This window comes from Glycine soja, chromosome 15 (assembly GCF_004193775.1).
Source record: "Glycine soja cultivar W05 chromosome 15, ASM419377v2, whole genome shotgun sequence".
NCBI lineage: Eukaryota > Viridiplantae > Streptophyta > Magnoliopsida > Fabales > Fabaceae > Glycine > Glycine soja.
The window spans coordinates 37,008,598-37,024,170 of record NC_041016.1 but is presented as its reverse complement, the minus strand read 5'-3'; the positions used below and the strand labels follow the sequence as shown (position 1 = coordinate 37,024,170).

Here is a 15,573-nt window from a genome sequence, read left to right as displayed (position 1 = left end):
GGAGTGGCAAAGGACTGGCTGTATTACCTTGCTCCAAGGTCCATCACGAGCTGGGATGACTTTAAGAGAGTAATCTTAGAAAAAAATTTCCTTGCTTCCAGGACCATTTCCATTAGGAAAGATATCTCAGGTATTAGACAACTCAGTGGAGAGAGCATGTATGAGTACTGGGAGCCATTTAAAAAAACTATGTGCCAGTTGCCATCATCATCAGATTTCGGAGTAGCTTCTTCTCCAATATTTTTATGAAGGACTCAGTAATATGGAGAGAAGTATGATAGATGCTGTCAGTGGTGGAGCCCTTGGAGACATGACTCCTGCTGAAGCCAGAAATTTAATTGAGAATATGGCTTCCAACTCCCACCAGTTTAGCGCCAGAAATGATGCCATAGTCATTAGAGGAGTGCATGAGGTAGCTACAAACTCAGCTGCATCATCTGAGACTAAGAAGCTTGAAGGCAAACTGGATGGATTGGTTAACTTGGTAACCCAGCTAGCCTTGAATCAGAAATCTGTACCTGTCGCAAGGGTTTGTGGTTTGTGCTCCTCTGCTAACCACCATACAGACCTTTGCCCTTCCACGCAGCAACCTGGAGCAATTTAGCAGCCTGAAGCTTATGCTGCAAATATTTACAATAGACCTCCTCAACCTCAGCAGCAAAATCAACCACAGCAGAACAATTATGACCTCTCCAGCAACAGATACAACCCTGGATGGAGGAATCACCCTGTCGCAACCTACCCTTCGGCGGGAGGGCGACGCGAGACTCGCGGGATGCGTGTTCCACGAAAGGAATACGCGCGGAGTCGCCACCAACGTTTATTTGAGGAAAACGTCGGAAAAACCGAAAAAGACGCGATCTACGAACTTTTAAGTGAAAGGTTCGGGAGTTGTATTTACGCACGGGGAAGGTATTAGCACCCCACACGTCCGTCCCAAGGGACGACAGCCTTTAATCGAATGTGCAAACATGACTTTGATTTTTACGTTCCCTTTTATGTCCTTATATCCTTTATACCCTTTTTATATTTTTCCTTTTTTGTGGTCGACAAGGGTGTTTCCCTTTGCTCCTACGTATTCCTCAATTTGCGATGAGGAAATCAGACCTACGTAGTTCTTTCTTATCAAGTGATTCTTTTTTACTTAAGTGGTGATCATTTTAAGGCGTTGGACCTTAAAAATGATCCATTTTACTTAGTGAGAAATTGAAATGACAAACTTCAAAAGCCTATTTTTATGGACGAGCTTGACTAGGCGAGTTGATTTTAGCCTTAGTTTCACTTTAGTTATTAATCAATTCGATTAAGAATGAGAAATCCCAAAGAGAAAACGTCCGATTGATTTTCCGCTTTATTTTGCTAAAAGATTTTTTTTTATTATTATATTATTTTTTACCTCTTTTTTTTATTTCCAACGTGGTTACGGCACGACCGAACGGTCGGAATTTATTTTAACCGAAGTTAACGGATGATACAATTCAAACGTTCAGTGAAAATTTATTTTATTTTTAAGTTAAGCGAGAAATGACTTAAGTAAAATGGCTTAAGCACGTCAACAGGGGTATAAAAAGTAAATGAAACGGGAATAAAAATACACAAAACACAATGTGGACCACTACGGGCACATAGAATGAATCAAAAAGCTTGGTTCGAGGTACTTACCCGTTGAAGATCGAAGAACGATGAAGAACGAATGAAGAACGTCGAAGAACGGTTGAAACCTTTGCGAAATTCTTCACGGAAAACGTTACGAAAACGTTTCGGAAGCGCCTCGGCTTAGATTTTCTTCACAGAAACAATTTTTCCAAGCAAATTCGAAAGAGAGAGAAGTGCCAAAGGGGCTGAACCCTTTTCTTCTTCACTTCCTCCCTTATTTATAGCAAAATAGGGGAGGTGGTTGCCGCCCAGCTCGCCCAGGCGAGCCAGGTTGCTTCCTCCAGAAGCAACAGCCTTCTGGAGGAATATTCTGGAGGGCCCAAGTGGGCCTGGGTGCTATTTGCACCCCCATTTTTACTAAGTACACCCTCCTCTGCTTTTTTTTGGTGATTCTTTTTTTTGTAAAGTTACGGAAACTTAGGAATTTCGTAACGATACTTGTTTTCTTTCCGTAATGTTACGGAACCTTGCGGATTACATAATCATCCCCTTTTTGACTTTCGGAATGTTACAAAATCTCACTTAATTATGCAACGATGCTTCCATTTGATTTTCGGTGTGTCACGGAAACTTACGGATTGTGCATCAATATTTTTTCGGTTTTCCGGCATGTCCTGGAATTTCACAAATTGCCTAATGATGGGTGCCAAGCACCTCACAAGGACCAAAGAAAGGTCGCATGTCATCAAGCAAAGGTCCCCGGACGAAATTAGGGTATGACACACCCTAATCTCAGATGGTCCAGCCCTCAGCAACAACAATAGCAGCCTGCTCCTTCCTTCCAAAATGCTGCTGGCCCAAGCAGACCATACATTCCTCCACCAATCCAACAACAACAACAACCCCAGAAACAGCCAACAGTTGAGGCCCCTACACAACCTTCCCTCGAAGAACTTGTGAGGCAAATGACTATGCAAAACATGCAGTTTCAACAAGAGACCAGAGCTTCCATTCAGAGCTTGACTAATCAGATGGGACAATTAGCTACACAATTGAATCAACAAAAGTCCCAGAATTCTGGCAAGCTACCTTCTCAAGCTGTCCAAAATCCCAAAAATGTCAGTGCCATTTCATTGCGGTCGGGAAAACAGTGTCAAAGACCTCAACCCGTAGCACCTTCCTCATCTGCAAATGAACCTGCCAAACTTCACTCTACTCCAGAAAAAGGTGATGACAAAAATTTACCTAACAATTTATGTGCAGGTGAATCTTCTTCCACAGGTAATTCTGATTTGCAGAAGCAGCACATTCCCCCTCTTCCATTCCCTCCAAGAGCAATTTCCAACAAAAAAATGGAAGAGGCAGAGAAAGAGATCTTGGAAACGTTTAGAAAAGTAGAGGTAAACATACCTCTGTTGGATGCAATAAAGCAAATTCCAAGATATGCTAAATTCTTGAAGGAGCTGTGCACTAATAAGCAGAAGCTTAAAGGGAGTGAACGGATTAGCATGGGAAGAAATGTCTCCGCATTGATTGGTAAATCTGTTCCTCAAATTCCTGAAAAATGCAAAGATCCAGGTACATTCAGCATACCTTGTATTATAGGGAATAGTAAGTTTGACAATGCCATGCTAGATTTAGGAGCTTCTGTTAGTGTTATGCCTCTGTCTATTTTTCATTCTCTATCTCTAGGTCCCTTGCAGTCAACTGATGTGGTAATTCATTTAGCTAATAGAAGGGTTGCCTACCCTGTTGGTTTCATAGAAGATGTCTTAGTTAGAGTTGGTGAACTGATTTTCCCTGTTGATTTTTATATTTTGAATATGGAAGATGGATTTTCTCAAGGATCAGTTCCCATCATTCTAGGCAGACCCTTTATGAAAACTGCTAGAACTAAGATAGATGTTTATGCAGGCACACTATCCATGGAGTTTGGTGATATAACTGTTCATTTTAATATTTTGGATGCTATGAAATACCCATCTGAAGATCTTTCTGTATTTCGTGCTGAAATAATTGACCATGTTGTTAATGAATACATGACTGATCTTTATTCTAATCTGCATGCCTCTCACTCTTCATGCATTGAGTCTGAAATTGTACTTGATCATATGTCTGAATTTGATGTTGAGAGTGAATCTGAGAGTGATATTGATTGCATGTCTGGTGGTGGTGTTTTACCTCTCGAGATTGATTTTATAGAGTCAGATAGGACTAACCATGTTTCAGGAAGTACACATACCTCTGACTTTCTTTATGAGGTAAAGGCTGAGAAACCATCTCCTTCTACCACTGTCCAGCCGACCACACCAGAATTGAAGCCTCTGCCATCAAATTTAAAATACGCTTACTTGGATGATAGCAAGAGTTTTCCAGTGATTATATCTACCTCCCTTGCTGATGAGCAAGAGGAGAAGTTGTTGTCAGTTCTCAAGAAGCATAAGAAGGCTATAGGCTGGACCCTGGCGAACATTCCTGGTATTAGCCCATCCACATGTATGCATCGAATAAATTTAGAGGATGGAGCTAAACCAGTAAGACAGCAACAGAGAAGACTCAACCCGGTGATTCTTGATGTAGTGAAGAAGGAGATAACCAAGCTTTTGCAAGCTGGAATCATTTATCCTATCTCCGATAGCCAATGGGTGAGTCCCGTCCAGGTAGTCCTGAAGAAGACCGGCCTCACTGTGATAAAAAATGAGAAGGAGGAGCTGATTCCTACTCGGGTGCAGAACAGTTGGAGAGTCTGCATTGACTATAGGAGACTGAACCAGGTTACCAAAAAGGACCATTTTCCCCTGCCATTCATTGACCAGATGCTTGAACGCCTGGCAGGTAAATCCCACTACTGTTTCCTTGATGGTTTTTCTGGTTATATGCAAATTTCTATTGCTCCTGAGGATCAGGAAAAGACCATATTCACCTGCCCCTTCGGCACTTTTGCCTATAGGAGGATGCCTTTCGGCCTGTGCAATGCCCCTGGTACCTTCCAGCGGTGCATGATTAGTATTTTCAGTGATTTTTTAGAAAATTGCATAGAGGTGTTTATGGATGATTTCACTGTATATGGATCCTCTTTTGATGGTTGTTTGAATAGTTTGGAAAAAGTTTTGAATAGATGCATTGAAACTAACCTTGTTCTAAATTTTGAAAAATGTCACTTTATGGTTGAGCAAGGTATAGTTTTAGGCCACATTATTTCCAATAAGGGTATTGAAGTAGATCCTGCAAAAATTTCCGTTATTTCACAATTGCCTTACCCCTCTTGTGTGCGAGAGGTGTGATCTTTTCTTGGACATGCAGGATTCTACAGGCGCTTTATAAGGGATTTTAGCAAAGTAGCCCTTCCACTGTCCAACTTGTTGGAAAAGGAGGTGGAGTTTGACTTTAATGATAGATGCAAAGAGGCTTTTGATTGCCTCAAAAGAGCGCTGACTACCACCCCTATCATCCAGGCACCCGATTGGATAGCCCATTTTGAGCTTATGTGTGATGCATCAAATTATGCATTGGGGGCTGTCCTTGCTCAGAAAATTGATAAATTGCCCGGGGAGATATATTATGCTTCTAGGACTTTAGATGCTGCCCAAGCGAATTATACTACTACTGAGAAAGAACTTCAAGCCATAGTTTTTGCTCTTGAAAAATTTCGATCTTATTTGCTTGGTACCCGCATTATTGTTTACACTGACCATGCAGCTCTAAAGTACTTGTTGAAGAAGGCTGATTCTAAGCCTAGGTTGATCCGATGGATGCTCTGGCTCCAAGAGTTTGACTTGGAGATCCGTGATAGGAGAGGAGCACAAAATCTAGTTGTTGATCATTTGAGTCAGATTGAACGTGTATCAGATGCGGATTCACCCATTCGGGATGATTTCCCGGATGATCATTTGTATATACTGTATAGTATTTCTGACTCTCTTTCTACTCCCTGGTTTGCTAACATTGTCAATTATTTAGTTGCCTCTATTTTTCCTCCCTTAGCATCTAAGGCCCAAAGAGATAAAATTAAAAGTGATGCTAAGCATTTTATTTGGGATGACCACTACTTGTGGAAATTGTGCAGTGATCAGGTAATTAGACGATGCATTCCAGATCATGAGACTGACTCAGTCCTGCAGTTCTGTCATTCTTCCGCACCGGGAGGTCATCTGGGTGTTCAAAGGACAGATCGCAAAGTGCTTGGTTGTGGTTTTTATTGGCCCACCATCTTTAAAGATGCATGGAAGATCTGCAGCACTTGTGAGCAGTGTTAGAGAGCAGGAAATACACTTACATGGCGACAACAAATGCCTCAGCAACCTATGCTATTCTGTGAGGTGTTTGATGTCTGGGGTATAGATTTCAAGGGCCCTTTTCCTATCTCTTTTGGTTATGTTTACATTCTCCTTGCTGTTGACTATGTTTCAAAATGGGTGGAAGCCAAGCCCACTAGAACTAATGATGCTAAAGTTGTTGCAGACTTTGTCAGGTCTAATCTGTTTTGCAGGTTTGGAGTACCTAAAGCAATTGTTAGTGATCATGGAACCCATTTTTGCAACAGGACAATGCATGCCCTGCTTAAAAAGTACGGGGTGGTACACAGGGTATCCACACCATACCACCCCCAGACCAATGGATAGGCAAAAATTTCTAACCGGGAAATCAAGAGAATTTTAGAGAAGATTGTGCAGCCAAGCAGGAAAGATTGGAGTACCAGGCTTGATGATGCTCTCTGGGCACATCGGACTGCCTACAAAGCACCCATAGGAATGTCTCCTTATCGGGTTGTCTTTGGAAAGGCATGTCATCTTCCAGTGGAAATTGAGCACAAAGCTTACTGGGCAGTGAAGACTTGCAACTTCTCTATGGATCAAGCTGGGGAGGAAAGAAAGTTGCAACTGAGTGAGTTAGGTGAAATCCGCCTAGAAGCCTACGAGAATGCCAAGTTCTACAAAGAAAAGACCAAGAATTTCCATGATAGCATGATAGTTAAGAAGGACTTCATGGTTGGGCAAAAAGTGTTATTGTATAATTCTAGGCTTGGACTCATGAGTGGTAAGTTAAGGTCTAAGTGGATTGGTCCTTTTGTTGTTACTAATGTTTTTCCTTATGGTACAGTTGAGATCAAAAGCGACTCCACAAACAAGAGCTTCAAGGTCAACGGACATCGACTTAAGCCATTCCTCACGTACCCTTCTTTAGTGGACGTAGTGGTGGAAGAAACTTCCTTACTCCCCCCTACTCTTCCTCCACCATGACTTAGGGAGTTTTTCTTTTCCTATCTCCTTCTTTGCTTTTATTACACTTGTCCGATTCTATTTGATGATTTAATTGTTTTTAATCTTTTAATTGTGCTACATTGAGGACAATGTGTTGTTTAAGTATGGGGGGGGGGGAGTGTTCTTTGGTTTTGCTAGTTTTGTTGGTTTTGTTAATTTGTTAGTTGTGTTAATTTGTTAATGTTGTTAGTTTCGTCGGATTTTTAGTTTAATATTTTGGGTCAATTTTGTGTGCATGTACGACTTTGCATGTTTTTCTTTGAATTATAGGATATGTTCAAGAAATGGGTAATTGTTTTGAAAATAAAAGTTCTTGACATTTTGTGACTTGAAATCCTTGATTCTCCTCAACATGTCATGATAGTTTTGAAAGCTCAATTTGAAGTGATGAGTTTACCTTTGTGAGAATTTGAGCCATCCATCATCATAATCATTTGGTGTGTTTTGCCCCATTGATTGCTTGCACAATAGCCTTGGCTTGATTCTTGTTGATGCTTCCTAATTCACATGCATATTTGGAAATGATTGAGGCAATTTTGTTTTTATAAGCTTCTAGCCAAATGGACTTACCTTGAATTAATTCCTTTGATAGCCCTTTTGAGCCTTGTTTCCCTTTCCTTGTTTTGAAGCTCACTACAAGCCTTAAATGAAAAAACCATGATATCACCATATCCTTAAGGAATTTTGGAGCTTTGGAATTGTTTTGGGAATAAGTGTGGGGGTTTTTTGTTTCATTGGATAACTTGTTTTGTTGGCTATGCTTCATGATGTATTTTGGGCCATACTTGATGTACATTGTATATTGGTTAAATGTTGGACATGCTGAATGAAATGTTGTTTCTCAAAGGCTATAGAGCAAAAAAAAAAAATATTCGAAAAAAGAAAAAGAAAAGCAATAAAGTTGAGTGAATAAGATTTTAAAGGGCACAAGAATGATGAAACTCTTGGTTCTACTCTTTATGTTTAAATTTTATCTTTACTTCTTTTTATTTTCTTATTTTTTATTAATATGCACTTATCCCCCAATGCTCCTCTATTCCTTTGGGATTTAGCTACTTATTCCATATTTTTCCATACCTTGTCCTTGGCCCCATTACAACCTTAAAAGACTTTTTGATCCTCATGTGCTTGTGTTTATGGGTTGATTGTCAATTTTAGAATCTTGCCAAGTTTATGTGGTGTTTTCTTTCATGGGTGCTTTGAGGGTAAATAGTAGCCTAGACACTTGCGGATTACATAATCATCCCCTTTTTGACCTATGGAATGTTACGGAACCTCACTAATTATGCAACGATGCTTCCATTTGATTTCCGGGGTGTCACGGAAACTTACGGATTGTGCATCAATATTTTTTTGTTTTCCGGCATGTCCTGGAATTTCACAAATTGCCTAATGATGGGTGCCAAGCACCTTACAAGGACCAAACAAAGGTCGCATGTCATCAAGCAAAGGTCCCCGGACGAAATTAGGGTATGACAGTGTTGTTTCCTTTTGAGGACGAAGCCCAACTCTCTTTGAGGTTTCATTTGTAATGTGGTTTCCTGGCAGTTTTCCCTTCACCAGTTATCCCAAATTCGTGAACATTAATCAGTGCACGCTTCGTGTTCGATTAATTGCCTCTGAGCCTAACTTGCGTTCATGCTTAATGGACGAAGGGGTAACTGGTGTATGTGGTGCCTAATCACGTATTGACAACCCTAAGTTGATTTTCGCTTAGTAAATTGAAATAGGGTTGGATTAAGTGGTTGACTGTTAGGGACGAATTCTCCATAACCCAGGATAAGAGAATGGCTTCTGAATCAAAGGAAACAACCCGTTTTTAATATTAGTAGTCTCATATTCCAGTTTACTTGTTCTGCTCTTTAATCACAAAACAAACAAACCCCCCCAATCGTTTCTGTTGCTGCGCAAGTATATTATGAACATTTGGTTTGTCATTGCTCGTTGGGAAACGACCTAGGATCACTTCCTAGTTACTGCATTTTCATGTTTATTTGATTCGGGTACGGCCTCGATCAATGTTCTTCAAAGAGGATGATACCTCTAGAGACCATCAAGAGAGATATGACCACCTTGGGGATTATCACTAAAAACCCTTTTAGCTCTCTCCCATATAGGTCCCTTGAATAGGGGCACGAAGCGGACACGCTGCGTGCCATTTTTTCACACTGCCGTGCATAAGTGTCATGTACCCTTTTGCTTATATTTTGTGAATATTGTCATACTATGTACATTCCCGTGTTGCGCCTTTCGCATATGCATCACACACTGATTCCGTTTTGGTCCCCTCTCTTTGTCAAACCAACGGAGGGTCCGTGCCACCTTCTTAAATACATACGTTGGGCACTTTGCTACCGCAAGATGTTGTACTAAGAAGGAGACAATTTCCCAGGCTCCCGTATTCATAAATTGCATCTATGTCATATGCATTTCTTTATGCATTCATCCATTCCACCCATGATAGATGTCGAAGTTTTGATTCGTACTAGATTTTGTTTCACTTTAGTAAAACATGGGATCAAGTCAAATTCCTTCACTTAAAAGGAGGTTCTATCAAGTCAAGGTCAAGAGCCTAGGGACCACCAGTCTAAAGGAGTTAGGGCAGTTAATGGGTCAACTCCAGCGGCAAGCTTTTCGCAAAGCTTACGGTAAAATCTGGGACCTAGCCATGGCAGAAGTCTCCACAGAGGCCATTGCCTCCCTCGCCCAGTATTATGATCAGCCATTGAAGTGCTTCACCTTTGGGTACTTCCAGCTATCACCCATGGTGGAAGAATTTGAAGAGATCCTAGGATGTCCTCTAGGGGGAAGGAGACCATACCTCTTCTCAGGGTTCTATCCCTCATTAGCTAGAATTTCTAAGATAGTCCAAATCTCGGCGCAGGAATTAGACCACAGAAAGCAAGTCGAAAATGGGGTGGTTGGAATACCGAGAAAATGGTTGGAGGCAAAAGCGAGAATCTTGGCAGGCAAAGGCAAATGGGCCCCGTTCATAGACATTCTCGTGCTGTTGATCTTCGGATGAGTCCTCTTTCCAAATGTGGATTGGTTGGTGGACCTAGAAGCAATCGATGCTTTTCTCGCATGTCATAACCACAACAAAAGCCCGGTTGTCGCTATATTAGCCGACCTATATGACACCTTCGACCGAAGATGTGAGAAGAGCAGTACGAGGATTGTTTGCTGTACTCTAGCTCTTTATGTATGGTTGGTTTCACACCTTTTTCGCCGAGAGGTTAGGAATGCTTTCCTGCTAGAAGGTCACCGTTCATGCACATAGAAAAGAGGCGCAAATTGGGACCAACTCTTAGCAAGCAAAGAAGGAGCATCTGTCAACTGGTTCCCTCGATGGAAGGAAGGAAGAACCGGAGTTCTTATTTCATGCGGAGGATTTCCAAATGTTCCCTTGATGGGGACGAAGGGTTGCATCACCTACAATCCCGTTCTTGCTATAAGACAACTTGGCTACCCTATGAGAGGGGCGCCACTAGAGGATGAGCTCATGCCTGTCATTTTACGAGGTTTCAATAAGACCAACATGGAGACACTTCAGAAGATCCGCAAGGCATGGGAGGTGTTGCAAAAGAAGGACAAAGAGCTTAGAGGCAGTAACAACGGGCCCATCAGCGGCTACCGTAAGTGGTCGAAAGCCCACATGCAAGGTTTAGATTGGCTCCCGAGCTTGAGAACCACTAAAGGGGAGGAAGTTGAGGCACCGAGGAAGACGAAGAGGTGTAGGCCCTTAGGGCGGAACTCGAGCAAATCCAAACAGTTAAAGAAAGGTTCAAATCAACGGCTCTGAAAATCCGAAAGGAGAATACTGAACTGAGAGATGTAAATGTGGCTACCACCAAAGCCTTGGAACAAGAAACCAAGAGGGCTCGTAGGGAAGAGCACGGCCGGAACAAGTTTCGAAGGGCTCTGTGGGGCAGTAACAGCGAGCTTAAGCTCCAGAGAGAGGAAAGGGACCAATCAGGAGTAGACAGTTTGATCTTGAAAGATGAGTTGAAGGTTTGCTCAAGGTCCAAAAGAAACTTGTCTCAGCGGTTATGCGAGACAGAGACCAACATGTTAGCTATCGTCAGAAAATACCAAGAAGTGCTAAATCTAGCCACGGCCCATGAGCATAAAGTGGCGGACAAGTATGCCCGAGTATACGCGGAAAAAGAAGCTAGAGGAAGGGTGATCGACTCGTTACATCAAGAGGCAACAACGTGGATGGACCGATTTGCTCTTACCTTGAACAGGAGTCAAGAACTTCCCCGATTGCTAGACAAGGCCAAAGCAATGGCGGACACCTACTCCGCCCCCGAGGAGATCCACGAACGTCTCAGCTATTGTCAGCATATGATAGACTTAATGGCCCATATAATTAGAAACCGCTTGGAAGTTTGTATTGTCACTCAGATCTTGACTAGTTATAAACTTTCTGAATAAAATGAGTTTATCCCGTGTTTTTACTCCAAAAATCAGTGCAAATCAAATTACTCCCGCATTTTATCTCTAGCATGCATTCATATCATGCATCGCATAAGCATCTCTTCATGGCATCATAATGAACATATCGTTCCTGCATTTGTCCGTTATCATATTCTAGCCTCACATTTTGCATGAGTCATTGCATCATCATGCATATGCGTTCAACTGTCTTTTTTGATCTACAAATTGCATACCTTTTGTTTTCATGTTTGCTCATGCATGATCCTTGCATTTTCCTCTACAAAAGAAAAAAACAAAAAAAGGAAGCATGAAAGTTCATGATGCATTCTTAGTTGCATGTGTTAGGTACCATGAGCCAACCATGTTGGGATCATAAACCCATTTCTAAAAATAAAAAAAAAACACAAACAACAAAACAAAATGATTGAGCATGGTACCTAATGTGTGGTTAACTAGGAAATGATGTTTCTTCAGGCATCTCAAATCTCATAATTACACTTTCCATGCATAGCATACGTATTCCCGAGTCTTTCATCTCTATGAAATGTTGTCAAAGTATTGGCGATCAAATTGTCATTCTTTGGATTATGGGGTCGAACCAAGCTCATGCTTTTACGAAAATGTTCATCGAGTCAATTTGAAGTATGGAAGCAACCATCTTGCAAAAATTGGGGCAAAAGATGAATCTAGTTACATCGCTGCTTCGTCTACTGCCAAACACATTTAGGACTGTTGATGTCCTTGTTACTTCTAGTTTCACCTTGACAAAGATGTCATGGATGATGTGCCATCATTTTCTTCTATTTTCTAAACCCTTTTTTGCACCATTTTAATTACTGATTGGTCTTAATTGTCAATTAATCAGGCAGTTTTATTATTTGGGCTCATTTAGCTAATTTGATGTTTTTAATCTAATTTCAGGAATTAATGAAACATTGGGCTTAATCCGGATTTTGGTTATGGACTTGGAGAGGGCAAATTAAGCAGCGCTTACCTTAGTTAATTAGGAAATTTCGCAATTTTATTTTATGTTGTTCAGTGTTTATTTCGTTTTGGGCCAGAGTATTGTAATAGGGCCCAGTGACTTTGAGTGACTCTTTTTAAATAGCAGCCTTGGGATTCGTGCAAGGCATTTTGTTATGCTATTCATTATTCAGAGCTTTTGTTTTAGGGTTTTCGTTTTTCTGCTTAATGCTACTGTTCACGTAATGCAATTTTACGTTTTCTGTTTCTAATTACAATTTCGTTCTTGCTTCTTCTTCTACTCTCATTTACGTTTCTGTTTCATCTATGTTTCTGCTTCATTTATGTTTCTGCTTCATGTTTCATTTGCGTTTTCTGTTTGAATCCATGGAAGGCTAGATTTTCTGGTGTTGTTTCCTTTTGAGGACGAAGCCCAACTCTCTTTGAGGTTTCGCTTGTAATGTGGTTTCCTGGCAGTTTTCCCTTCACCAGTTATCCTAAATTCGTGAATATTAATCAGTGCACGCTTCGTGTTCGATTAATTGCCTCTGAGCCTAACTTGCATTCATGCTTAATGGACGAAGGGCTAACTGGTGTATGTGGTGCCTAATCACGTATTGAAAACCCTAAGTTGATTTTCGCTTAGTAAATTGAAATAGGGTTGGATTAAGTGGTTGACTGTTAGGGACAAATTCTCCATAACCCAGGATAAGAGAATGGCTTCTGAATCAGAGGAAACAACCCGTTTTTAATATTAGTAGTTTCGTATTCCAGTTTACTTGTTCTGCTCTTTAATTACAAAACAAACAAACCCCCCCAATCGTTACTGTTACTGCAAGTATATTATGAACATTTGGTTTGTCACTGCTCGTTGGGAAACGACCTAGGATCATTTCCTAGTTACTGCATTTTCATGTTTATTTGATTCGAGTACGGCCTCGATCAAATTTGGCACCGTTGCCGGGGAGCAGTGTCCAAAGGTTCATAATAGCAGTGTTGTGTGTTTAATCCTTTCGTGTTTTATGTTTAAATTGTTAGTATTGTGTTAGTATATGTGTTAGTGTTGTTTAGTGTCCTAGTATTTTGTTTAATGTGTGTTCTGTTTCAGTTTTCCCATTAAGCGTTTCTCTTGTTTTAGTCTTGGGTGTTTTGCTGTGAAGATTGTGCTTGCGGCAAAACAAAGTAGTAGTAGAAATCAATTAGAGACGGATTTTAGCGATCACCCATGCTGAATTATATGAGATTTTTTGTTTTAGTAGCTAGGGTTGTTATTTTTGGCTGAATTTTTTTGTGGTAACTTTTTTTAATCCATATTTTGTGGGAAAAATAGATAGAGCCTTTAGTTTGGTCAGATTTGAAAGTTCCAAAAAACTAGCAAATTTTGTGTTTGTCAAAACTTCAAACGGCCATAACTTTTGCTCCAGTTATCAGAATCGCAATTATTATATATGAATTTGGGGTAGAAAAAAATTTCCTATGCCGTGGCAGCCTGCCATAGGCTGGCTGAGGTCTCCATCGTCCAAAAAAAGCGATTCTGTCAAAAGTTTTTTATTTTTCAAGTTTTATTCACTTATTTTTCTTAACTTACCATTTTTAGCTTTCATAGTTAGACTTTGAATTTTTGTCTGAAATTTTTTTTTCTATCTTCTCATCATTTTATAAGGTTGCTCACAAAATTTCAAGTCATTTGGATATCATTTGAGGGTAGCTGTAGTTCAAACCTACACCTTTATTTACATGATAAGGCAACTAGTTGTGTGCATGCTGAATGTAGTGTATGACTAGAGGCAATCCATCTGACTTACAACCCTTTGATCCTGAGATAGATAGGACATTTCATAGATTAGTTAGGCATCATTTTATACCTTTTGATCATTCTGAGCATTCCATTACTGGTGAATCTGTGCATTCTGTTGTTGGTGATTTTGAACATCCTGATCTTGAGCATTATAATTTTGAGCATTCTGATTCTGAGCATTCTGATTTTGCACATTCTGAGAACATGGCACAACCTCCACCCCATGAGAGGACTCTAAGGGAAATGGCTGCACCTGATTTCACCTACGAAAGCTTGTGCATCCAATACCCTGATGAGGATGTCCCATATGTTTTTAAAACTGGACTGATTCATTTGCTTCCAAAGTTTCATGGCCTTGCAGGTGAAGACCCACACAAACATTTAAAGGAATTTCATATTGTCTGCTCCACCATGAAACCCCCAGATGTCCAAGAGGATCACATATTTCTGAAGGCTTTTCCTCATTCATTAGAGGGAGTGGCAAAGGACTGGCTGTATTACCTTGCTCCAAGGTCCATCACGAGCTGGGACGACCTTAAGAGAGTATTCTTAGAAAAAAATTTCCCTGCTTCCAGGACCACAGCCATCAGGAAGGATATCTCAGGTATTAGACAACTCAGTGGAGAGAGCCTGTATGAGTACTGGGAGCAATTTAAATAACTATGCGCCAGTTGCCCTCACCATCAGATTTCAGAGCAGCTTCTTCTCCAATATTTTTATGAAGGACTCAGTAATATGGAGAGAAGTATGATAGATGCTGCCAGTGGTGGAGCCCTTGGAGACATGACTCCTGCTGAAGCTAGAAATTTAATTGAGAAGATGGCTTCCAACTCTCAGCAGTTTAGCGCCAGAAATGATGCCATAGTTATTAGAGGAGTTCATGAGGTAGCTACAAACTCAGTTGCATCATCTGAGACTAAGAAGCTTGAAGGCAAACTGGATGCATTGGTTAACTTGGTAACCCAGCTGGCCTTGAATCAGAAATCTGTACCTGTTGCAAGGGTTTATGGTTTGTGCTCCTCTGCTGACCACCATACAGACCTTTGCCCTTCCATGCAGCAACCTGGAGTGATTGAGCAGCCTGAAGCTTATGCTGCAAATATTTACAATAGACCTCCTCAACCTCAGCAGCAAAATCAACCACAGTAGAACAATTATGACCTCTCCAGCAACAGATACAACCCTGGATGGAGGAATCACCCTATCCTCAGATGGTCCAGCCCTTAGCAACAACAACAGCAGCCTGCTCCTTCCTTCCAAAATGCTGCTGGCCCAAGCAGACCATACATTCCTCCACTAATCCAACAACAGCAACAACCCCAGAAACAGCCAACAGTTGAGGCCCCTCCACAACCTTCCCTTGAAGAACTTGTGAGGCAAATGACTATGCAGAACATGCAGTTTCAGCAAGAGACCAGAGCCTCCATTCAGAGCTTAACCAATCAGATAGGACCATTGGCTACCCAATTGAATCAACAACAATCCCTGAATTCTGACAAGCTGCCTTCTCAAGCT

At 41.0% G+C, this 15,573-nt stretch overlaps 1 non-coding gene across 1 annotated transcript; it reads right to left on the bottom strand.

Annotated features, from left to right (window-relative positions):
* Window positions 1-14,640: 14,640 nt before the first annotated feature.
* Window positions 14,641-14,747, bottom strand: LOC114388758. The gene has a single exon (XR_003661555.1). It is a non-coding gene; the product is annotated as a small nucleolar RNA R71 (small nucleolar RNA).
* Between the last annotated feature and the right edge of the window lie 826 nt (window positions 14,748-15,573).